The sequence below is a fragment of the Lepisosteus platostomus genome, chromosome 24, assembly GCF_059453375.1.
Source record: "Lepisosteus platostomus isolate fLepPlt1 chromosome 24, fLepPlt1.hap1, whole genome shotgun sequence".
Taxonomy (NCBI): domain Eukaryota; kingdom Metazoa; phylum Chordata; class Actinopteri; order Semionotiformes; family Lepisosteidae; genus Lepisosteus; species Lepisosteus platostomus.
In genome coordinates this window covers 5,375,991-5,400,265 of record NC_142634.1, presented here as the reverse complement: position 1 = coordinate 5,400,265, position 24,275 = coordinate 5,375,991, and the positions used below count along the sequence as shown (strand labels likewise).

Sequence of the window (24,275 nt, the reverse complement as noted above, 5' to 3'; positions counted from 1 at the left end):
CCCTTTCCAAATTCCCCGCAGGGTTAATGTTTACTGCCGATTGGTATTTGAGCAACTAAATGCATCTACACGTCATGATTTTACAATACACGATTTTGCAGCTGAAGATATTTGTGATGTTTGTGTTTGGGGGGGCGATTATTTTATTTGTCAACTCAGGATAATCAAGGTTTTATGATGCCCTCTCATTCATTCATTTCCTTCCTCCTTTCCTTGAATTTTACAGCGGGTGGGGGGTCCCTCACCCCTCCTCTCTCCCCAGCCAGCAGGAACAGTATTGATTACAGACCTATCATCATTGATAGGTATTGATGACTTTGGAAGGGTTTAATGGATTAGTTGTTTGTGGGAGGTGTGGAGTTCCCATTCCTTTCTTTTTTCCCCAATGTGAGCTGCAGTACGTCTCCCAGCCCCCACTGTCTGCTAGAACGTCTACTAATTGCATGCATGGCATTCCTTCTGGGTGGGTGGCTTGGTCTTTTACTGGTTCTCCTTTGCACAGGGAAGGCTTTAAGAAAAAAAACACACACACACTCACTCTCTTTCATGTACCTAGAGATCAACATGACAGAAGCTCCATGCACATTCTTAGCGCACATTCTTAAATAAATAAAGTCAGGAAAGTTATGCTTTGTCCAACCAAACTTCTGTCTTCTATCCCTTATGACGGCTTGGGAGTCATTTCATTCTCTTAAACATCCTTTTTTATGGGGGGGAAGACAGAGAAGTTCCAAGCTTTCCGACGAGAAACCTCATCAGCGCAAGAGGTGTCTCCCCTCAAGAGCCACTCCCGGACATTTTCCTCTCAAACACAAGTTCCTGACTGATTTTTAATTCTCGTTTGCTTGCTTTCTTCCAAACAGCTCCCCTCAAGGGCTGGTCCTTTCTGCAACAGTTCAGACGTGCTGGTTTCTTTGTTTCCACACGATTCTCCAACCAGAATTTTGCAATGATCTATAAAAATATAAAATGGTAAGTGGGACATAGAATAAAATACTCTTTGGGGCTTCCGTAGCTGTTTGGTTATTTTCCAGATCACTCTCTGGAAAAAAAAGAGCTTGAGTGGCTCAGTAGTCTACATTACTAACAAAGGTGTTCCTGAGAGTCCTGAATATATGAAGATACAGGGCCAGAACAAGTTCATGGACACCATTGGAAGTCTTTATTTTAGCAAATTGAATTGTGTTTGTTTCTGCTGTGTTTTTGTTTTTAAACAACTTGCAGCACATGGGCAACTAAAAGCTCCAGAAAACCCCTGGATGACTCACGAATTGCTTGTGAAATGTGGGCATCTTCAGTGATGTGGGAATATTGCTCTAGAATGTGCTTGGCCATGGACAGGGGGTACGATCTGGTGGATGCAAAGTGCTCTCAGGTCTTTCCAGTTACAATCTTTCTTCACTTCTCCGGACATTTTCAAGAATGTATTGATCCTACATTTAGCAGCCAAATTCTGGGAATTGTGCTCCAGTGTAAGACTGCCCGTGTTGGGTGGCTGCCTGGTGGAGTGTTTTAAACCAGAAGATGTTGCAGAGAGATAAGGCAATCATCTCACACCTGCTCTATGCGTATCTCCTGATCACACCGCAGCTTGTGAACTTTGCCCACCAAATGTTTCAACATTTTGAAGGTAACAGGGGTTCCTCAAATTCTGATATAGATTTTTTTGGGATAAATATTAATGTTTTTCTTAACATTTGCATAACAAGCAGAAAGACACATTCCGACCATATTTACACCTACTTAAATTACAGGATGGTCATGCAGAATAGTATCTTTAAAAAGGTCCAAGGTGGTAATGTGTTTTTTTCCACAGCTCACAGATGTGTTTTGGAAGTTCAAAAGCTAGGTTATGGAGTTCACTGTTTTTCATTCACTCTAAAGGGGTCAAACATTGTGACCAGATATTGTCTCTCCTTAGTTTCGGAAGGATGCACCAACTCTCGAAGCCATCTGGATCCAATGTTTTTAAGGTTTTGCATCAGAAAAGAGGGTACTCACAGTGTGGATTTCAAAGGTCTTTGCCCTGGTATATAAAGGTTTAAGGCTCCTGTGCCGACAGAAATGGATTCGAATATTGTTATCTGACGTGGAGAAAAATCGAGTCCAGCAGAAAGGAAAACATCTTCCAAAGTCATTCTGTTGTTTCTGTTTCTAAATTGAATTGCCTTCAATTTATTTTGAAAAGCCTGGAGGTTCTTGTTCGAAGAAATGCTACAAATGAGATTGGGCCACTCAACCCATCTAGTCCATTTGCTCGTTAGTAGTTAATTGACTAGAGAATCTCTTCCACCGAGTTCTGGAAAGGAGCTAGGGTGCCAGCTTCAACAACATGTTCCACACTCCCGCAAAGCTTTGTGTACAGAAGCACCTCCCCGTCCTCATTTTGAACGCACTTCCGTCTCGTTTCCACTTGTGTCCTCTCAATTCCAATTCAGTGTTGCTTCCATTGGATGTGCGCTTCAAAAAAGGGTGCTGGAGACGGGGATGGATCTGTCTCCTGCCAGTGCCTCTCAGGTGTCTTACTGATGTGCAGGGGATGGAAGAGGCATATAGATCAAAGCCAGACAGGCTGAGCCACTGGGACAGAGTTTTAGAACTTGCCTGGAATTAGGGGACTGTGATGAGAGCCCAGAAGAGTATCCTCCCTCACTGGGGTGCTCCAGGGAAAGTACTGTTTCCTCTTGGCCTGTTCTGTGGCATTGTACTTGTGGCCACTCAGCGCTGAGCTTGGGGAGGTGGAGAGCTCTGTGAGTTGTTAATCATAATAATAATAATAATAATAATAATAATAATAATAATAATAATAATAATAATTGCTTACACTATATAGCGCTTTTTCTGGACACTCCACTCAAAGCGCTTTACAGGTAGTGGGGATCCCCTCCACCACCACCAGTGTGCAGCCCCACCTGGATGATGCGACGGCAGCCATAGTGCGCCAGAACGCTCCCCACACACCAGCTCTCAGTGGGGAGGAGAGCAGAGTAATGAAGTTCAGAGATGAAAGAGATTGAAGAGAAAACATGCCCATGTATATTTCTCCCATTGGTGTTTAGGCAGAATTGTTTGATTAGTGTTTGTTTACAGTTCAACAGTCTCCAGTCAGACATGGTGCACCGGTCCTGTCAGGAATTCTCTGCTGTCAGCCATTGTTGACCAGAGCAGTAGGGCAGTGGGGGTGGCTGAAGTCCGAGACCATTTTGTTTTTTTTTCCAAGCCCCTGCTTCCACTGCAAGCTCTATTTTTTTTTCCTCCTTGTGCGTGAATTGCAACCCTTCAAAAGCTCTAGAAGGTTTTTGCAGAGACAAGCTAAGGTAAAAAATACCCGCAAACAATCGAGGGAAATGAGGAGATCGGTTTAATCCTCCAATTTAACATATGCTTAAAAGTTCTTTTTTAAAAAAAAACTGCCATGGCCCTTTACTTAACAAAGGAGATGAAGAGGTTGAAAGGGTGGAAGATTAAAATGTAAACAGCAGAATTTATTCTAATTACAGGAGTGTTTCAAATTATTTCCCTAAACTGCAACATATTTTACCCTCAGTCAAGGTCTCTATTGGTGCTGAAAGAGGAAACTGCTTGACCTCAGCGTGACCTCTAACCCCAGGGGTCAGCACCTATGGAATTCCCAGATGTCACGGTTCAGAAGTGGTGTGCAGATTCTCAGGTCTCTCAGGCAGTGTGGCGCCAGGCCCCAGCCTGTGTCCATGTGCGTGCTCCCCTCTCGCCTGCTGCAAAAATACCTGGAGCAAACACTGCAATCACCAGCCCACACAAGACAGAGGCCAGTGCCCCTCCGCTGACTCACCCCCACCATTGACACGGCGCATTCTCTGGTCCACAACTTCCAAGTGTTTAAAATCGTTTAAAATCATTGCTATAATCACCTCCCCAGGGCTTGATGTGCAACTGATCCCAGCACTCACGCACACTGGGACAGAGTATGATTCCATTAGCAACAAGTTTGAGTTTGGGTTCAGACAGCCTTGCAGTCTGGAGCCCAGTCTCCAGTTTGGAATGTAATAATAATAATAATAATTGCTTACACTTATGTAGCGCTTTTCGTGACACTCCACTCAAAATGCTTTACAGGTAATGGGGAATCCCCTCCACCACCACCAATGTGCAGCCCCACCTGGATGATGCAACGGCAGCCATAGTGCGCCAGTACACTCACCACACACCAGCTCTCAGTGGGAGGAGAGCAGAGTGATGAAGCCAATTCATAGATGGGGATTATTAGAAGGCCATGATTGATAAGGGCCAATGGGAAATTTGGCCGGGACGCTGGGGTTACCGGTGAATGTACACACTGGTAAAACAGTTGTCCACTTACCTTCCCAAGATGACACAGGGGAAGAACATTTTTGTATGAGATGCAAGTCCAACTGAGTCACAAAAAACAATTTGAGATTGCAACACATTAGGTGCAGCAAAGAAATAGCTTTACAATTACGGGAATTATACTGATACATGGGAGGAGTTCCGTTTTCAACTTATTTTGAGATATATATTTTTTTAATTTGCCGAGTAATTTTTAAGGTAGTTTGAAAGTATGTTTAGCATAGCGTTCACAGCAGAGGTAACATTCATTTATACGCCACCTGAAAAAGAAAATGAATTGCGATTTATGTCAAATGCTTTCTTACAATTTCTGGATGGTGTTGCTATTATTATCTTGTAATGCAGGATTTTTCACACGGGAAAAACTTGCGATTAGATTAAATGCGCATTAACTTTTGATAAGCAGTTATTATAAACTGCCTGGGAATACCGCTGTACTCTTCAGCAGGTATTTAACTCACATTGCGCTAGTATATATCCTGCAGAAGAGATGCGAGTTCTTTATTGACGTTCCTCCCGAAATAAAGGAATAAGCAAAGACGAGAGTACATAAAGTTGAAATTAACAAGAATAAGCAAAGAAGAGAGTAAATTAAGTTAAAGTTTACACGCATAACGCACAACGTTAGAGGTCGCAGCAAGGTTACAGTTTATTTCCTGCTTCATTTCCTCTGTCTCAACCTAGTCTTCCCCTCTCTCGCTGTGTACTGCTTCGTATACGGGCATTTCTGGGCATTCTGTAAACTGACACGGACACTTGGATTATCGTCGCGGTTAATTATTAATGACCTTCCTATGCCATATTATCGTTTCCCAAGAACGGATAGAAACCATGTGCACGGATACAAGAAGAAGCGCAAACTTCAGCTCGCATGCTTTCAAAATGACAACATCACAGTCAGGAGTAGGGTTCTGGGCTCTAGTTACGTAGGATGGGGGTGGGGACGTGGTTTGCCACCGTTTGTAGGCGTGTCTTACTGCACGCAGCGTCCGTCCACCACAGTGTTTTTTAATGATTTCAGCTTTTTCTCTTAGGGAAAACCACACTTGTGTGTTTTGTTTTGTGCTTTGATTGTGTGTGTGTGTGTGTGTGTTTTTTTGCTTTGTGCGAATTTCATGTTTCCCAGATCGCAGGCGGTATTCTTGCAGCGATGGGTTCTAGATTTAGTTAAACATGTAAAAATAAAAAATAATTAACACGTGTTTTTATTACTCTATACGTGTGCTTTTTATTCTGCAGTACATATCTTGAAACAATCCAGCAATTCATTAATCTTCCAGCCACAACTCAGACCCTCCTCACTCTTCCAGACTTAAAATAAATATTAATTTATTTGTAGAAAAAACGATAAACGTCCTGAATATATGTGATTGATAGTGCGATTTACAAAAAAATATTTGAAATCGAAAAACACTTAAAGGCATGGCTAAAGATGTATTATTGGTTATATTAATGTTTTAGAAACCTTATGATTACTTCGAGCAAAAATAGGCGACGGGCTAAGCACGTGATCGTTAAAAGAGTTGATTTTTATATATTACGAATAAAATAGGTACGAGACACATAAACTAATGGCGATACTCTGGCCAAAATTTACATCTGATCGATTCAGCCAATCTACGTTTACTAAGCATACAGGAACTGAAGAAAATATGCAAACAGAGTTTCGAAAACATTAAAGGATTTCTCTTGTCGCAAAGTAACCTGTCGACAAACTGAAAGATATAATTGCAATCACTTTTCGGGTTTTCTTGCTCACGTGTGCGTGTTGCTAAATGCTTTAAAATAACAGACAACTTCTAAAACAAAACACAGATTCTGTGCGTTAACACGTATACACATGCGCTCTATGTAAGTGACATTGCTTCTGTGTAATCAGGTGATTGAGCTGGATCAACTGAATATCTGAAAATTAAATTCTGTCTTAACACACACCACAATCTCTTACATTGATGATATTAAAATCAATGCCTAATCAACTAAAATGTAACTTGATGTGCACATTATATACCGTACAGAGATAGTGATAAGAAATCAGCTAGTGATATAGTTCTGGAAGCAGGATGTTGACTATTCGCTCAGTCTGACAATGTAAGAAAAAAAAAACCTTTTACTTTCGACTTATTCTAAAAAGACACCACAGCAGAACAGCCTTTTATAACATCATCAATCATCATTATAAAACCAATGGTACCATTCACGTTATATCAAGAAACCTGATTTTTCTGTACTGGACTGAAAACGCTTTTGAAAACAATGAAGAAAATCTAAGCGAGCTACGTTTATTTTCAGCGACATTAAAACCTGTCGCTTTAAATTTTAATAAAGGAATGGACCGCAGAACATACGTCGAGCGGGGTCTGTCTGTGTTAGGCTACTGCTTGGTTACCCCAATAGGGGTCCCCAATTATAATCCCGGTACCCCACACACCTGAGCACTCAATTAAATAACTCAACCATTTTTAGACGTAATAACAGGCTTGGTTTGAACACTTTAATCTTCAGCACTCTATAAACACGGAGGAGGTCGTCTTTTCATCCATTGCATTTCCGAGAAAAAAAAATCTCCAACTTCTGGATAGAATAAATAGCCAGTAAATAACCAAGCAGCTTGTGGGTTCAGTTAAGGACTGAAGTCAAGAGCTCAGCTGCAATGAAACCAGCAGGTGTGGGGGTTCCCAGCACTAAGATTGGGAGCCCCCGCGTGACATTATTTCAAAGCAGGTTGTGTCTATAATTTCGTGGCTTTATTCCTCGATCAACGTTAATTTCAGTCCACGGCGGCTGCTCTGGGAGTTTCGTCTATAGGCTAGGGCTCATAGCAGACTAGCTCAGCAGCTCGATCTGGAAGTAATTCGACTTTAACAAGTCATCTTTTTAGCAGATAATTTCCAGGGAGAAACTGTCCTACCTGGCTAATGGAATAGCTATTCAGATGAATGTCGCGTTCATAACGATACAAAATAAATAGGAGCAGGGGGACTTGGAGGTGCAGGTACTTGTTTGCTGCTGTACTTCATGTTTGCATTTTTTTTTATCTGACGTTTTCATCCACAATTTAAGCTACTTAGTACCAACCGATTTACTGACCTCTCCACGTGTGCATCACGCTTCGTGTTTGCGTTTGCAGTTTTTTCAGATTGCTCATTTAGAAAACAGAATCGGAAAACGCAGTGAGATTTGGGTTCGTGCGAAGGGCGAAACCGAACCCGCAGTATCCGGAAACGACGACCCCGTGTCTGTTTTCGGCTTCGGAAATGGGGGGGGGAGTGATTAAAGAGTTTTCTTAATTACACGTCTTCTTCACTTGCATACAGATGTCAAAACACTAAAACCAACAGTAGTTTTAAGAATGTGGCGGCTTAACGGAAAAGGTTCCCTTTAACAGAAAGATGCCCTTGTAAATGCAGTATCAACCCACTGTCAAGTCGAGGTTTTAAAAAAAGAGAGCTGTGCTATTGACGAATTGAAGATCTTAAGTACTGCCTAAGTGCGAGATGTATGTTAAGGTTAAAAACATATTTGGCCAACAATGTGATGTGTGTAGGTAAGCAGCTGTTCTATGTGAACTGGGCATAGAAATCAATCAGTTGTGCTATGTTGTGTTATCCCATTTTAACCGGGGGATAAAAACAAAGTGAATTATTGCAAAAATGTTAAACCTTTCATTTTGAAAGCTTGGCACAGTTCTCTCCTTCTTTCCCTTGCGTGGGTGCTGCAGGCTTTTGGTACAGCAGCAGGTGAGAAAGGTGTGAGGGCTCACTCACTGCCTGGCACAGGGCAGCAGGAAACCAGTGGAGATACAGTATGAAGTCTCCCCATTCTTCTGTGATGGAGCGTTAAGAGAGTTGTGCCCTGGTACTCATTAACAGTCCAGCTTTCGGTGGGTCTCTGCAGGTCTGATCTGGCGAGGGAGGTTGTGCAGAGAGGTTGGCCAGTCCCTGTCTACTTGGGTGGGGGAGGAAGGGGGGGTTGCTCTCTTTACTACAACTGGGGTTTTTTCTCATGAAAACCGGCATGCACAAAGATTGGTTGTTTAAACTTTTCTCTCATCCTCTCTCTCCCTCCTCCCTCTATCTCTTTCTCAAACTGTGTGTGTATACAAATTCGACTTCAGAGGCATTCCTGGGTTTTTTTCTTTGCTTTGCTGTCCACATACCTAATACACTGTGTGTCAAAGGGCAATTGGCCGGAGGCAATTGCATTTCCATGGCAGGCTGACCTTATTCAAACAGTTCTGGAATGCCAGGTTGGGGGGACTGAAAGGAATGCTAAAGAGACTGGACTCATGGAAGATAAAGGAGGGGAAGAGAACAGGGCTGGAGGTCCTTCCCCCACCCCAAAAAAAAACACTTCACTGAAGAGAGGAGAGGACTTCAAAAATGTCTGATTGCACATGTCACTGGTTGTGGGAATATACTGCAACCGGACCCATTCAGATTGCTTTTGCAACTTTGTCTGTCCTTGTGGGTGCCTGTCTGTCCTTTTGGCTGCCTTTGAGTGGGTTATTGACCAGCATTACAATGTTTCTCAGTGGAGATTGTTTGTGCCTTTGGAGCAAATTGAGGCAAATGGAGACTCCATGTATCCCTGGCTTTCTGAAGACTTGAGTAAGCGATGGGAAAAGTACTGATACTTGACATCTTCTCATCAGAATTGAATGATCTTTCAAGTGATGTTAAAGGTGCCAGGTGTTCTCATATTTTGGAAGTCACTCTTGTGGTAGGCAGGCCATAAACCTTTTACGGGCATCGACAAAGTCAACCCACCAGATTTCTTCTGAACGTAGCTGTGGAGCGTGAATCAAAGGGCAGGAACAAGTGGAAGCCGCATCGGAGTGCATTTAAAATCAAGAATAAGGGTGGGGACTTCATTACACAAAGAGTTGTAGGGGTGTGGAACAGGCTACCCAGCCATATTGACATAACTGAAACTCTGGTTTCTTTCACGCAAGCTACCAAATGGGTCAGATTTGCCTAATGGCCTCCTCTCTCTTATAACTGTTCTTATGGTCTTAATGTCCTTACCTCCTCAAGCAGCTGGTGTTTGGTGTCTCTGGAAGGGAAGGGGGTAGAGCACACCCTGTGGGCCCAGAGCAGCATCATTTTCGGCCCATCAACGGAGCCTTGAGGCTTTGTGTGTCTGTTCACCTTTTCCGCCAATACTAGTCACAATTCCTTGTGGAATTTTGCCCAGGAGCCGAGGGTGGGGCTGGCGTTGGGCTGTCTTGTGTCTTTGCTCCGAACACATCCCTTCGGGATCCACAAGCTGGTGGACAAGGACAGAACAAACATGTGCAGATCCCAGCCCTGTGCCTGTGGCATCCCTTTATGAAACACCACAATCCGAGCTAATATACTGCAGTTTCTATTTAAATAGTGGTAGGGTGTGTTACAAACAGGCTTCATTGTTGCAAATTTTTAAAAAGAAACATTAAGGAGTTTCAGACAGTTCCACGTGATGCAGACAAACTCCAAATTAGACCAGAGATGTTTTTTCTTTTTGTGGAGGGGTTGTGGGAGTGAGTACAGTACACAGTATAATCTCACTGTGATTTAGCTTTTTTTCCACCATAGGTGACTTGACTGAAAACAGTGACTCAGCACTTCTGGTTCTCATTGTTTCTCATGTATATTCTGTGTTCTTTTTGCATGGTGATTTTAGATAACTCTGACTCAGCATCTTTTACGCTAGACAAGACAGCTATTTAACACATCAGCTCAAAGCCGGCATATTGTGAACTATGCACAATAAGTACCTCTGCGAGCCTGGGTATAGAGTTGAGGTTCACGGAATTAACTGAGAGCCTCAACAAAGTGCTTTTAGATATTGAAAGCATAAAGATGCATAATTAATAATACAGTGCATGCTCAGTGTAATGCTGCCTTCCTTCAAATGCAAGAATATTTTAAACAAAGGCTCATCTTCCGACTTGTACACTGCATAGTGTTATTTCAGATTTAATTAAATGTATCCAATTTATTTAGTCTCCACTGGATAACTGCATTATCATAATATTTTGTGTAAAAGTACATTAAAAACAAAAAAAGCACACTATCTACATAACTACATATATTTCAGTGGGCAGCTGTCTTGAACTGTGAGCCATGAAGGAACAAGTACAGGTGATTTCATTGCTCTGCTCTCCTCCCCCCTGAGAGCTGGTGTGTGGGGTGAGCGTTCTGGCGCACTATGGCTGCCGTCGCATGATCCAGGTGGATGCTACACATTGGTGGTGGTGGAGGGGAGTCCCCATTACCTGTAAAGCGCTTTGAGTGGAGTGTCCAGAAAAGCGCTATATAAGTGTAAGCAATTATTATTATTATTATTATTATTATAATATTATTATTTCCACACTGAACAATTCCAGCTGGCCTGTTCCTATCTGCCTACAGTAGTTATTTATCTAGCTGTCAACTATCCGTTTTCAGAAACCTACAGTGCTTCCCTCGAATGGGGTCAGAGCCAATTGGCATCGTGGGGAAAGACAGGGCTCAGAACATTGGAAAAGTCTTTCACTGGATGAGATCCCTCTCCTCTGCTGGGCTAATATGCACAGACAAAGCAAAATGGAACCAATTTTCTTCTTAAACCCCTTACTAACGGGACTATCCAATATATGAATTCTCACGTCACACAGCGTACACATGGTCTACCCGTGACTGTAAGTAGTGTAGGTTTTCCTGTAATCGAAGCGTGTTTCTTGAAGTTGTCCCAGTGGACAGCATGGAAGTGTGACCAGCATGAAGGACATGGTCATGTCTGTGGGCATCTTTACAGCTCAATGCTTCCTCCCTCCTTCAGCCTCACGGGCTACATTGAACCTGCCCCAGACTGCTGGAAAACCAGATACCATCAGCACCCATCAGGGTCCCGGCATCCCATAATCCCTGGCTCCCATGATCCTTTGCTCCCATAATGTCTATGCATTTCGGTCCAATCCAGTTGAGGAACATTACTCCAGCCATAAATAAGAGCATCAAGAGTTCACCCCGAGTTCATTATTTGTTAATACACACTTCATGAAGACCAAGTGTTGTGGCACCTTTCTTGGCAAGATGCGCATTTCACATGCTCCCCAAAAACACCCACTAGGCCTCTGGGAGCCTGTGCTGAAAGAGCAGCAGAATTTAGACCACCCCCCGGAACCAGCTGCTCATGGAGGTTTATTTGGAAAACTGTTTTTTTTTTTAATTAATGTTGTTTATGAAGGTAAACTAAAAAAAATATATTGTTAGTTCTCTGAAGCTTAAAAACCGAGAACCACTTGAAACATAAAACTCTTAGTTTGCAAAGGTTAATGTGGGTGTAGGCTATGTGTAGGCACTGCCAGCAGTGGGTTTGCCATTGAAACAGTTTTAATTCACACAGCCATTACAGTCTGGGTCACTAACCAGCTCCGGGATGCCTATAGGACCAAAATAGTGTTTTCAAATACACTACAGCTTTAAAAATGTGGGCAAGTAATAAGTAATATACTAATTGCTTTCACTTCGATAGCGCTTTTCTGGACACTCCACTCAAAGTGCTTTACAGGTAATGGGGATCCCGTCCACCACCACCAGTGTGCAGCCCCACCTGGATGTGGTACAGTACAGGTAAGTACAGTCCAGGTGGAGGCATGCAAGGGGTGTTGGAGACCTACTGCATCTGCGAGTGCATTGCCTGTGTAGGTGGGCCAGCTATCTCTCGAACACCTCAAAGGACATGGGCCAGTCTTTGAGAAAGACCAACGTGTCGTTTTAGCATGCTGGGCTGTCTGGGTGCGTGTGATAATGCAGGAATTCTGCCGGCGAAACAGCAGCGCTCATCGCAGGCGCTGATAAAACAAAACCTGCCAGCTGTTTCCAGTCTCTCTGCATTCCCACAGTGCAACCGCCACTCCTGACAATATCCCGTCTCGCCAGGTGTATCTCAGAAGCAGTCGTCTTCATTTTAAAACCCCTTTTCATTTCGTGGAATACGTAAAAAGCGAGTCTAATTTACAACAAGGGCATGACGAGCCATTGATAAGACTAGACACTTAGCAGTAGAAATCTGAGTTGCATTCCACCCCACTGCTTCTCTATTAGGTAAACTAGTTGGTACGGAAAAACGGTTCTTGTGGAACCAACTGGTGAAGTCTGACCTTTGAACGGGCATATGGCCACGCGTTTCTTTTCCCAACAGCGTTCTGATATTGCTAACAAATGATTTTATGACTGGTCAAGGGTAATGCGTAAAGACGTGTTTGGGACAGTCCACTCATAGGATCCATCACCACAGCGTCTGTGATGACCGAAGTACCGTGATTTTTTTTTCTAAATATGACCGGTTACATTTTTTTGCTGATCTGGATTGATCCGTTCACAGCTGACCGAAAGACCGAGTGGTTCCGAGCTTCCCGCACTGCGAGAACCCTGAACTGGGAGGTCAGGGCATCTCGGCATTTGTTTTGCAGGCAGTATTTCCGTCATGACCTCTGCCCTGTGGATTCTCCAAACAAAATGCTCTTGATGCCTGCAGCACCGCGCGCTTTAGAGCGATCGGACATCAGAGGGATGATTCATGGACTTTTTTTTAGAGCGGGCACCTCTTGCACTGAGGCGCCATGGATGTTTAACGTATTTTTGTGGGTCATGGTTTTCTGACTCACAACTTACCCCCCCCCTCCAACAGAAACATATGTACATGAACACAGGCATCACATACGGTGAGCTGGCATGTCGGTTCCGCTCTCGGGGCAGTGACTCAGAGCATGGCTAGGCTGTGAGTCGCCTGGACCGGACCACACGTGCTTTAGCGGAACGAGAGAGATGTGTGTGTGAGGAAGGGTGTGATGGTAAAGATAGACAGGTTAGTCACAGTCGTTCAGGGGCATTTGGGACGTATCAGTGCTAAATTAAGGCAACATGGAAAACATTTCCTGTCATGAAACATGCCTCTGTAATGTTAGAGGCCAAGCTTATAGTGCGCATTACTTTTTTTTAAATAAAGAAAGCGGATACAAGGTTAATGCGAGAGCCGGGTTTTCAGATTTTTAAGAGAACGTGCTTACCGGAGTCCCTAAAAATATTTTTTGTTTAGTTTTTGTTTAAAAATCGCACTTTCGTCTCTTTTTTTTCGCCCCTTTTCCCCCTTAAAGGCCCCTTTAAGACTAACCCGTGCTCTTCGGGAAGAGGTTATTTTAAAAAATGAAAATGCTGAGTAGGTGATGAACCACTGGAGAGACCTGACCAACTACAGGTAACCCCCCCGAAAAAACAACAACAAACGCTCTCGTCTCGTTTTTGTTTTCTTGGTTTATTTTTGGTCTTTTTTCGCTCTTTCCTAATATCGTTGCAGGTCAAGACGAAAATCAATATCATTTCCATCACAGAGACAGACTAAGGAAACGCCTGCTTGGATTAGATCAGGAAAACGGTGTGAAGTTGACTGTTCACAATTTCACGAACACCCATGATAGACTTGATCACACAACCGAAGAGGAAGGACTACACCTCACAGATATTTTCTGAAAACACCCCCACAGTGAAAGTATACTTTGAAGAACTATGGCAAAAGCCACGCTCAGACTTAGCAGCGCTTAATCCAAAAACACAGATATGTAAATAAACGTTAAGGTAATTAAACAGATATAGAGACGGACTAAAACTTGAGCGTTTCTATGTTAAAGATGGGGGTGACAAATTCTAAAATTAATCTAATATACACTACAAATCAGGACGAATTTCTGATACAAGTTATACAGCAACGGGTGGCAAGGGTTCTGTGTGTGTTTTTTAATAAGAGCAGGGCGTGTACACGATTTATTGGCCAAACATCATCTCTTCCTCCCAGGATTATTATGTTTCAAAAAAAGACACAAGAAGTTACTAGAACATTTCCTAATGACCTGTATCTATCAAACGGGGCGTTACATAAACAGCCGCACGCAAACAAACGGATTTAATGAGGTAGCGTGAAAAGGGTACTGAGCTGAATTGATTATGAAGGCAAAACAGGGCATCTGGGTCCCCGTCACCTGCCGGTTTGTGGGGTCATTCTGGGACCATCTGGACAAGCTGGTGACTCCCCACGCACACCCGCAGTCGCGGGGGAGGGGTGCGGATTAATTAAACGTGTAAGACGCTTCCTACAATAGGGCGTTCTTGTAAGCAAAATCACAGGATACTTCTGTGTTTGCCGAACGGCACCAGACGAGCCACACACCTTCATACAGGACTGATTAGTCTTCTGATCCCTGAATTAAAACACATCTAGGCTTAAGCTGAACACTGTTTTTTTTTTCTGAGTAAATAAACGGAGGCGCTCAGTTGTCACTAAGCGTTATTAGAACGCGTCTAGAGTAGTGTTATGTGAAACAAAGTACAAAGTAAATATCTTGAATTTCGACTGTAGTTTATTTCTTGATTCGGTTTTACGGATTCAAACATTATGAACTCGGCTCTGCTCTCCGCTATTTCTGACATCTTCCTATTTCACACCGACTCCATGTAAGACGTCAGCAGTGCTGATCATCTGTTCAAATCGTCTGATCAGCGGACACCTTTATTTGCAAAAAGCGAATAACCCAGTGATATTAGTTTAGACGTTAATTTGCGGCAGTTTATAGACAGTATGTAAGGCCCGTTTTGTCTTTACGCCGTCGGTTGAAATGGAGCCAGCTCGCAAACTCACACACTTCTTAGAACATCTTTTATTCTATTTTGACATATTGTTATTTTAATTGCGTAGATAAGAGTGCGTACACAATGTGATCCACTAATTCATTAGCTCATTTTTTCTCCATAACGCAAGTAAAACGTACAATATCATTTTTTGTAACACTGCTCTTTAACAATAAAGGCATTGTTGGTTTTTATAGTTTAAGAGCTTGTGCGTGTGTTTTGCAACATTTGCATCGTTTAACAGTGATAGATTCTATATGATTATATTAAATTGATGGAATGTAGACGCCTGCGAATAATTTGGATTCTTTCTTCTAAGAGTTACATTCTGTATGGCCATCTCATGGTTATCAAGTCGAAAACAAGTTCATAATTAAAAACAATCATTTCAGGGTACTATTTAATCATAAAATACCACCAGCCAACACTAACGCCCTGAATACGTATTTCGGGTTTCAACGTTTTGATGGTCAAACATTCTTGTCTCCTCATTTTAGGACAAGCAACGTTCATTCAGAAGAGGCAGCGTTCCCCGGCTGCAACAGATGAAACTTCAGACGAAGAAAATATTTTTTTATATAGAACATTTACTGCAGCCGGTCAGAGCGACAAGGGTCTGAACAAGAGCAGACTCTCCTAACATTCAGAATAGATTCCAGGGGTAAATAAAAAAAACAGACACCCAGAAGTGAGCAGGAAAAAAACGAATGAATCAATTTGGATGCTACAGGACGGCGGTGTGCCGGGCGGGGCGAGCTATTTCAAAGTCTGTAGAGCCATCTAGCGGTGAGAAGCATGCAATGCACATTCGACCTTTTACTCTTTTCCGACACTAAAGCGTGTTGCTGTTTTTTTTACCGAAAAGAAATGTCGTGGCTCTGTTGATCACGATTTCTTAATAATAATAATAATAATAATAATTGCTTACACTTATATAGCGCTTTTCTGGACACGCCCCTCAAAGCGCTTTACAGGTAATGGGGTCTCCCCTCCACCACCACCAGTGTGCAGCATCCACCTGGATGATGCGACGGCAGCCATAGTGCGCCAGAACGCTCACCACACACCAGCTCTCAGTGGGAGGAGAACAGAGTGATGAAGCCAATTCATAGATGGGGATTATTAGGAGGCCATGATTGGTAAGGGCCAATGGGAAATTTAGCCAGGACGCCGGGGTTACACCCCTACTCTTTTCGAGAAACGCCCTGGGATTTGTAATGACCACAGAGAGTCAGGACCTCGGTTTTACATCTCATCCGAAGGACGGCGCCTGTTTACAGTATAGTGTCCCCATCACTATACTGGGGCATTAGGACCCACGTGGACCACAGGGTGAGCGCCCCCTGCTGGCTCCACTAACACCTCTTCCAGCAGCAGCCTTAGTTTTTCCCAGGAGGTCTCCCATCCAGGTACTGACCAGGCTCAGGTTAGCTAATTAGCCAACGGTTGTTCCAGGTGTCTAGTGGTTGACGGAGATGGTGAAAGACGTGTATCTATAGAAATTAATTCCTTAGCGATTAAAAAAATATTTCTATTAGGGTTACTACCACTCTCCATGTTGATAATGGCGCGATGGCCCTGTAGGAACCTTGTGCCAGAGATTAAATGTTTTTTGTCACTGTTGTAGAAGTAAGAAATTGTGGCACCCAACATCAGGTTATAGTCTTTGTGAAATCTTTCCACGACATCAACTTCCAAAATAAATACACTTTATTATATTAAAAAGAGAATATTCTCAATCTTTCATACCCAACGAGGCGTACATCCAGTCTGCAGATTTCAGTTGTACATATATGATCTAAACATTTTCAGCGTTATTGATCAAATCACACACAAAAAAAGTTTGTTCAGTGGGAAACTGAGGAGGCTTATTAAGCGTGGTTCGCTCTCAAACAGATACAGGCCACTGTGACACTCTCCAGTGTCAGAGAAATCCGGGCGCCCCCTGTGGAGAAGATGACAGGGATCCTCAGTTTCACCTCTGCAGAGGTCATCGAGGGGTCATGCCCTCCGCTGGCGGTGCACTGGCTGTCTTGACACTCCGCCCTCTTGATCAGAAACGGAGACCTGATGGGATTCTTGTCGTCGCTAGAAACCGAACAGGCATGTGGCTTTAGACACAGTAGGTCATGTGTAGTCAAGGATTGTGCAAACAAGAATCCAATATTCCTACCTTGAAGACCATGTTACAGTACACCCACAGAAAGTCCTGATTTGCACTTATCTGTTGTAATAATAATAATAATAATAATAATAATTGCTTACACTTATATAGCGCTTTTCCGGACACTCCACACAAAGCTCTTTACAGGTCATGGGGATCCCCTCCACCACCACCAGTGTGCAGCCCCACCTGGATGATGCGCCACTCCGCTCCCCACACACCAGCTCTCAGTGGGGAGGAGAGCAGAGGGATGAAGCCAGTTCAGAGATGGGGATTATTAGGAGGCCATGACTGGTAAAGGCCAGGGGGAAATTTAGCCAGGTCACCAGGGTTTCCTACTCTTTTCGAGAGATGCCCTGGGATGTTTTAGTGACCACAGAGAGCCAGGACCTCGGTTTTATGTCTCATCCGAAGGACGGTGCCTGTCACCTTCTATGCTCGGTTTGAAGCCAACAACACAGAACCAGTCATCAGAACTGCACCCTCCGCAGCTGACCAGCTGCTCTCACTGTCTGCAGACGAGGTGAGGAGATCTCTGCTAAAAGTGAACACACGCAAGGCTGCAGGACCCGACGGCATACCCAGTCGCGTCCTCAGAGCCTGCGCCAATCAACTGGCGGGTGTATTCACAGACATTTTCAACATGTCTCTGGCCCAAGCCGTAGTCCCCACCTGCTTCAAGACAACCACCATCATCCCAATACCAAAGAAAACCACAGTGACATGTCTTAATGACTACCGACCAGTGGCACTAACACCTGTCATCATGAAGTGCTTCGAGAGGCTGGTCATGAAGCACATTAAGGACACCATCCCAAACACAGTGGACCCGTACCAGTTTGCCTACTGGTCCAACAGATCCACAGATGACGCAATCTCCATTGCCACACACACGGCCCTATCCCATCTGGACAAAAAGAACACATACACAAGACTACTATTCATCGACTTCAGCTCAGCTTTTAACACTATCATCCCAGAGAAACTAGTCAAGAAACTCAGTGCACTGGGTCTCAACACCACCCTCTGCAACTGGATTCGGGACTTTCTGACAGGCAGACCTCAGGCTGTCAGGCTTGGAAACCACACCTCCGGCACAGTAACTCTGAACACTGGGGTCCCCCAGGGGTGTGTGCTTAGTCCATTGCTCTACTCCCTCTACACCCACGACTGTAAGGCCAAACACAACACCAACTCCATCATCAAGTTTGCCGATGACACCACAGTTGTAGGTCTGATCACAGACAATGATGAGAGGGCCTACAGGGAGGTGGTCAATCTCCTTACAACATGGTGTGATGACAACAACCTCACCCTCAACGTCAGCAAAACCAAGGAGCTGATCGTTGATTTCAGGAAACTGCAAACCGGACATGCCCCTATCCACATCAATGGGACTGAAGTGGAAAGGGTCAGTAACTTTAAATTCCTTGGTGTCCATATCACCGAGGACCTCACATGGTCTCTCAACGCCACCTGTCTGATCAAGAAAGCGCAACAGCGCCTGTACTTCCTAAGACGGTTAAAGAAGGCTAAGATATGTCCCTAGATCCTCACTAACTTTTACAGATGCACTACAGAAAGCACACTGACAGGCTGCATCACAGTGTGGTATGGCAACTGCAGTGCTGCTGACCGCAAAGCCCTACAGAGGGTGGTGAAAACTGCCCAGTCCATCACTGGGGTTACCCTCCCATCTATCCAGGACATTTATGACAGACGGTGCTTGAGGAAAGCTCTAAGCATAATCAAAGACCCCACACACCCCAGCTACAGACTTTATGATCTGCTACCATCTGGAAAACAGTACCGGAGCATTCGGGCCCGGACTACCAGACTCAGAGACAGTTTTTACCCCCGCACTATCAAACTGTTAAACTCCCAGCCTCTCTCACTCTCACTCTCACCTCACCTCTCACCTATGATCTGAACCTCACAGTGCCTTCTTCCTTTATTCCTTTCTTTCTTTCGTACCAAAAACCCAAACACACATTGAAAATCTACCTCTACCATACATGTCAAAAGCTCACTCCCCATAATTTCTATCCCTTTGTTTTATTCTGTTGATGCATATTTTTGCACATAACCTGTTACCTTTTTGTTGTTTTACACATTGCCTGTTGTTGTTTTTTTGCACATCGTCTGTTGTTGTTATTTGCACACTGCCTGTTGTCCCTGTCTTTCTTTTGCTACACAATTGTATTGTTGTTGTTTTTTTCTGTTTGTACTTCTTATGTCCGAGAGCTAGCTAAATAGCATTTCGTTATACCATATACCATGTATATGAGTGTGATGACAATAAACTTGAACTTGAACTTGATACTGGAGCATTAGGACCCACACAGACTGCAGGGTGAGCGCCCCCCTACTAGTCCCTCTCACACCTCTTCCAGCAGCAGCCTCAGCTTTCCCAGGAGTCTCCCATCCAGGTACTGACCAGGCTCACACTGCTGAGCAGTGGGCTGCCAGATTTTAATTGCAGGGTGATGTAGCTGCTGGCTATGTAGGCTATTGTAAACAACCTCCATTATATGCATCAGGTCTCAACATCTGCAGGATGAAAGCTGTTCTTGGCAGCAATATTAGTAGGTTTTTAAGTAGGTCTGTTTTAGGGGTTCATGACTCCAGTACTAGAAGGTAAGTACCCCAAAATCCGTTTTTAAAAAAGAAACACTTCCTAATGTTCCAATCAAGCAATTTAATTAAATGAACACTTCAGTTAGGTAATTAAATTGGACTGGAATGAAAACCAGCAGGTGTGGGGACCTCCAGAACTATGACTGCATGACTGAGGATCCCCGTATTAATGCTTTAAAATGCCACCTTGAAGTCTTATAACTGGTCTCATGAGGCTGATGAATGAGGATCTAGACATCCCTATTTACAATGGACCACTCTGCTTGAACCAAAAGGGCTGAAGGACTAACTGGGCAGTTCTTAAATAGCAAGTGAAATTGACCTGTATAAACTGAGGCACTCACATGTATATCCAGTTGCTGGGGTTTCTGGAGTTTGCATTCTCCGGAAGGATCAATGCGATTTGATCAATCCAGGCTTTCACTTCCTCTACTGAAAAACTGGGACCATCAGCATGGGAGGGGGGTGCTTCTGCCCGGTCCTGACCACAGGCTTGGAGCAAAACAGCAACTCCCAGCCACAGCTGCACCTGAGGGTGGTAAAGGAGACCCAGGTTTTTTCCGAAATCTTCAAGAGAAGAAACATGATATGAAGCGATACTGAACTCCACTCCAGTCCTGGAGACAGGGGGTTTTCTAGCTCTGTTGAAAGAGGCTGCACCTGAAGAACTAAAAGCAATTCTTAAACTGGTCTATTTAAGACAATAATGAGTAGATAATCAGTTCAACAAGAGCTGAGCCAAAATGAAAAAACGTCAGACACATAGGTCCTGCAGAACCAGGAATGCAGAACCCCTGCTGTATGAAATTTAAGAGCTACTTGAAGTATATCTTAAAGAGATCATTGTACCCAAACCCACTGGAACACTGTCCAAAACTGTTGTCCAGTCCCTTGGTATTGTCACAGATGTTGGAAGGAACAAACTGTGGAGAGGAAGGAGAGTGGACAAAGACCCTATGCGTAGCGGCAGAACAAGGGTTTAGCCCGGGCTCAGCAGGTCAGGGGTTGTATAGAAACCAATGCCCTCAGGCAGCGGACATGGGGCGACCTGGTGCTAGGCGGGTCTCAGGACATCCGAACGTCAATGCTGAGCAAAGGTGAATGAGTGACCCGGAAATATACAGCCCCAGAGAGAGAGACACCGGAAGGACAGCAAAGGACAGGAACCAGGGACAGGACAGAGAAGGAGCAACAGGTATACTTAGATTTTCAGAAGCTCTTCAAATTTTAAGGAACTCTGTAATTGCAGATGTTAGGCATTCAGGGTAATCCATGCTCTTGGGTTAAGAGCTGATTAGTGGACAGGAAGAAGAGGTTAGGAATATGGTGTAAAAGCTCAAATTTAGGCTCTGGAATAGGATCACCACTCTTCCTAATTATATCAGAAATATCAAAGATATAGATTCTGGAATAGTTATCAAACCAGAAGAATTTGTGAACTTTATTGAAGCTGTGTAAGAAATTCAAAAAGATTTACTTTTAGATTAAGAACAGGGTTCCTCATTAAGACCCGGGCCAGCACTTGACAGAAGACATTTAATGTAGACAAGCACAAGGTGTTTCATGCAGGCAATTTAGATTAAAGAGGTTACTTATAAAGACATCGTTTCTCTTGATCCAGATGAAGATATAGAGTTAAAAGTTTGGAAATGAAATTAAGGGGTGGTATGCTGAAATTGTATAATGCACAAGTCAAACGTCATTTACAAGATACAAGAATAATACTGCTTCTGTGGAGACAATCCAGATAAGAGCAATGAGCTGCCTTCCTGGGCTCTACAGAATGTCCTGTTCAGACTTAAATAATTACACTTCTCTCTGCTTGGACCAGAAAGGTAATGAATAAGACAATTCAAGGATTTACACAAATGCAGACTATGGGAAAATGCATTTAAATGTGCACTTTAAATTGTAGTACAGGAGGCATCTTTACAAAAATGTTTGCAAGAGGAGGACTCAAGCTCCCCAGTCATCTTGTTAAAGCTGATACACTAACTTCTTTCCAACAATGGCTGGATGAGATTCCTTGATCCTTGATCAAGTAGCTACTGAAATACTACACAGACAGGAGGGTCTGAATGGTGTCCTTGTCCTTATAAATCACAGGTGTTCTTTCTCTCCTGCCTTCTGTCTGGACACCAGATTTAAAGCAAATGGAGGGATTAGAGATGGTTACTGTCCGATACAAAAAGCAGAGCGCCATCAGGTCTTTGAAATGTGTGTGCCTATGATGTCCTAAATGGCTGAGTTTATGACACTTGATGTGGAATAATTCCAGTTAATCCGAGAAAAAATCATTCAAGGGCTTTACAAGTTCGAAGAAACAAAAGCTTGCCATACCTTTCTCTGTGATAGAAAAGCCATTGGGACTCTTTCTTCTCTTCTTCTGCAGTTTTGCAGTCTTCCAATTGGCTTATGAGTTGAAAGCAACTGACCATCCCTTTATATATAGTGTCTACATCACAGGAATGAAGGGGGCAGCAGCTGGGTTTCTTGTTTTCCAGTCAACAGTCCCAGGTTATCCTGGGATAAAGAGGAAATTCCCATAACTGATGAATTCGAGGTAGAGTGTGCCTCACTGCATGTTCTTTTCATTCAGCCCTCGAGATTTTGAAAGCACCTGTGTGGTGACACCTCTGTTAGTCAGAAGCAAAATGGATTGAGAAACTAGCTAATTCACACAGTGTCGAGGAGCATCGGGTTACAATATTTACTCCAAAAAGCTTGAGAGGGTGCCAATTTCCAGAGCCACCAATTATCGCATCTGCCCTGCAACAGGACATAATTATGATTTGCATAGGAGTTATTAATTGCATCTTTTGCTTTATAGATTATATTAATCACTCACATAGTCCCTGTACCCATTTTTATTACCCTTCTACACATTATACTTTTGAGAACGTTTCTGGAAGATGAAGACACCTCTTAGGACAATGTTTCATAGTCCTAATTACAGAGGAGAGTCAAATCCTTTGACTGAACTCTTTGTTTAGAAAGACATTTTAATTTAACAATTTTCATAATCCTCAAGGTAATCCATCTGTTTGAGTGGGGTTACTTCTGTGTTGAGCTCTGGGTTTTAGAACATTCCTTAGTAATGTGTCCTGTTTCAGTGACAGGGTTTTTGCAATTTCAGCTGTCTAACAACTGCCACATTATCATAAGTGTGTATTGCAAAATATGGTTTAATTGTTTACTTACAGGCTAGAGCAATTTGTCATTAAGAGCAACAGTTCCATGCAAATTGTGTTACTCTTGTGGCAGTATCAATATGACATTTGTCCACAACATGGAAAAATGTGTATGTGAATTAAATTAAAGCAAAAGGGGTTTTATTTAGCCAGCTCAAGGAAAGCCCCAATCCACTCACTCTTATAGATCATCTGTTTCTAAAGATTAGTAGAAATAAACAAGACTTCTGTTCAATTATCAGAACTCTGCCTTTGAAGGCTCATGGGGTTTGGTATGAGGTCACAAAGGATTATCATCACCGCGGTGTGGTGGCTCTGTGACTCAGGACCTGCAGCTGTGGCTGGGAGGTTGCCAGTTCGTATCCCGCGGTCGGCAGAGGAATCCTACTCCGTTGGGCCCCTGAGCAAGGCCCTTAACTCCAACTGCTCCAGGGGTGCCGTATAAATGGCTGACCCTGCGCTCTGACCCCCAGCTTCTCTCCCTGTCTGTGTGTCTCATGATGAGCAAGCAGGGGTATGTGAAAAGACAAATTCCTAATACAAGAAATTGTATATGGCCAATAAAGTGATCTTATTAAAATTACTGTTCTTTTGTCCTTAGAAAGTGGCGAGTTATAGAAGTTGCTGAATTGGGGCTCTACAAGGGGAGAGGATGGAGATCCCCTGATTTAGACTTCGAGATTGAACATTGTTCATGTTGACGTTATGCAGCTCAGATGAGTTGCCAGACCCTGTTTTGGATCACGGTATTGGGTTTTTAGGGGATGTGTGCAGTGTGTGGCAGGAGGAATTGACTGAAAGTCAAACATCTGGTCCGAAGCAATTGACATCATTTGCAATTGTTAAAATTGTGTAGCAAAGCATGTGCATGAGTACATTCATTCATATTGAAGCCTAATGGTAAATATATTGCATATTTGAGGCGATCAGAAGTAATTTAGATGGAGTTATACAAATTTACGATATACATTAGTTTTATCTGCAGAAGGACGTTTGCAAGTCTGTCTTGTTTATAGCTATATTGTTTATACACTGTATATTTTCTGTTCCCGCAGCACAGTTACACGTCTGGAGTCTAAAAATGTAAATGTGCCATGTTTTATAAAATTAACTTATCAATATAAGCTAAACAAACAGCCATTATTCGTCGTATCGTCCAGGTGCGATTAAAAGCAACATCTCAAAAGTATCCAAGTATTCGTGAAGTTGGTAACAATTGCTGAGGGGAAAAGGAACTTGCTGTCAGAGAATCTGCTGATCATTTCAAAATACCCACACCCCGCAAAA

At 43.3% G+C, this 24,275-nt stretch overlaps 1 long non-coding RNA gene across 1 annotated transcript in view; it reads left to right on the top strand.

Annotated features, from left to right (window-relative positions):
* Positions 1 to 24,275, top strand: part of LOC148641425 (uncharacterized) — a 173,520-nt gene that overhangs the window by 103,702 nt on the left and 45,543 nt on the right. The window lies entirely within an intron of this gene.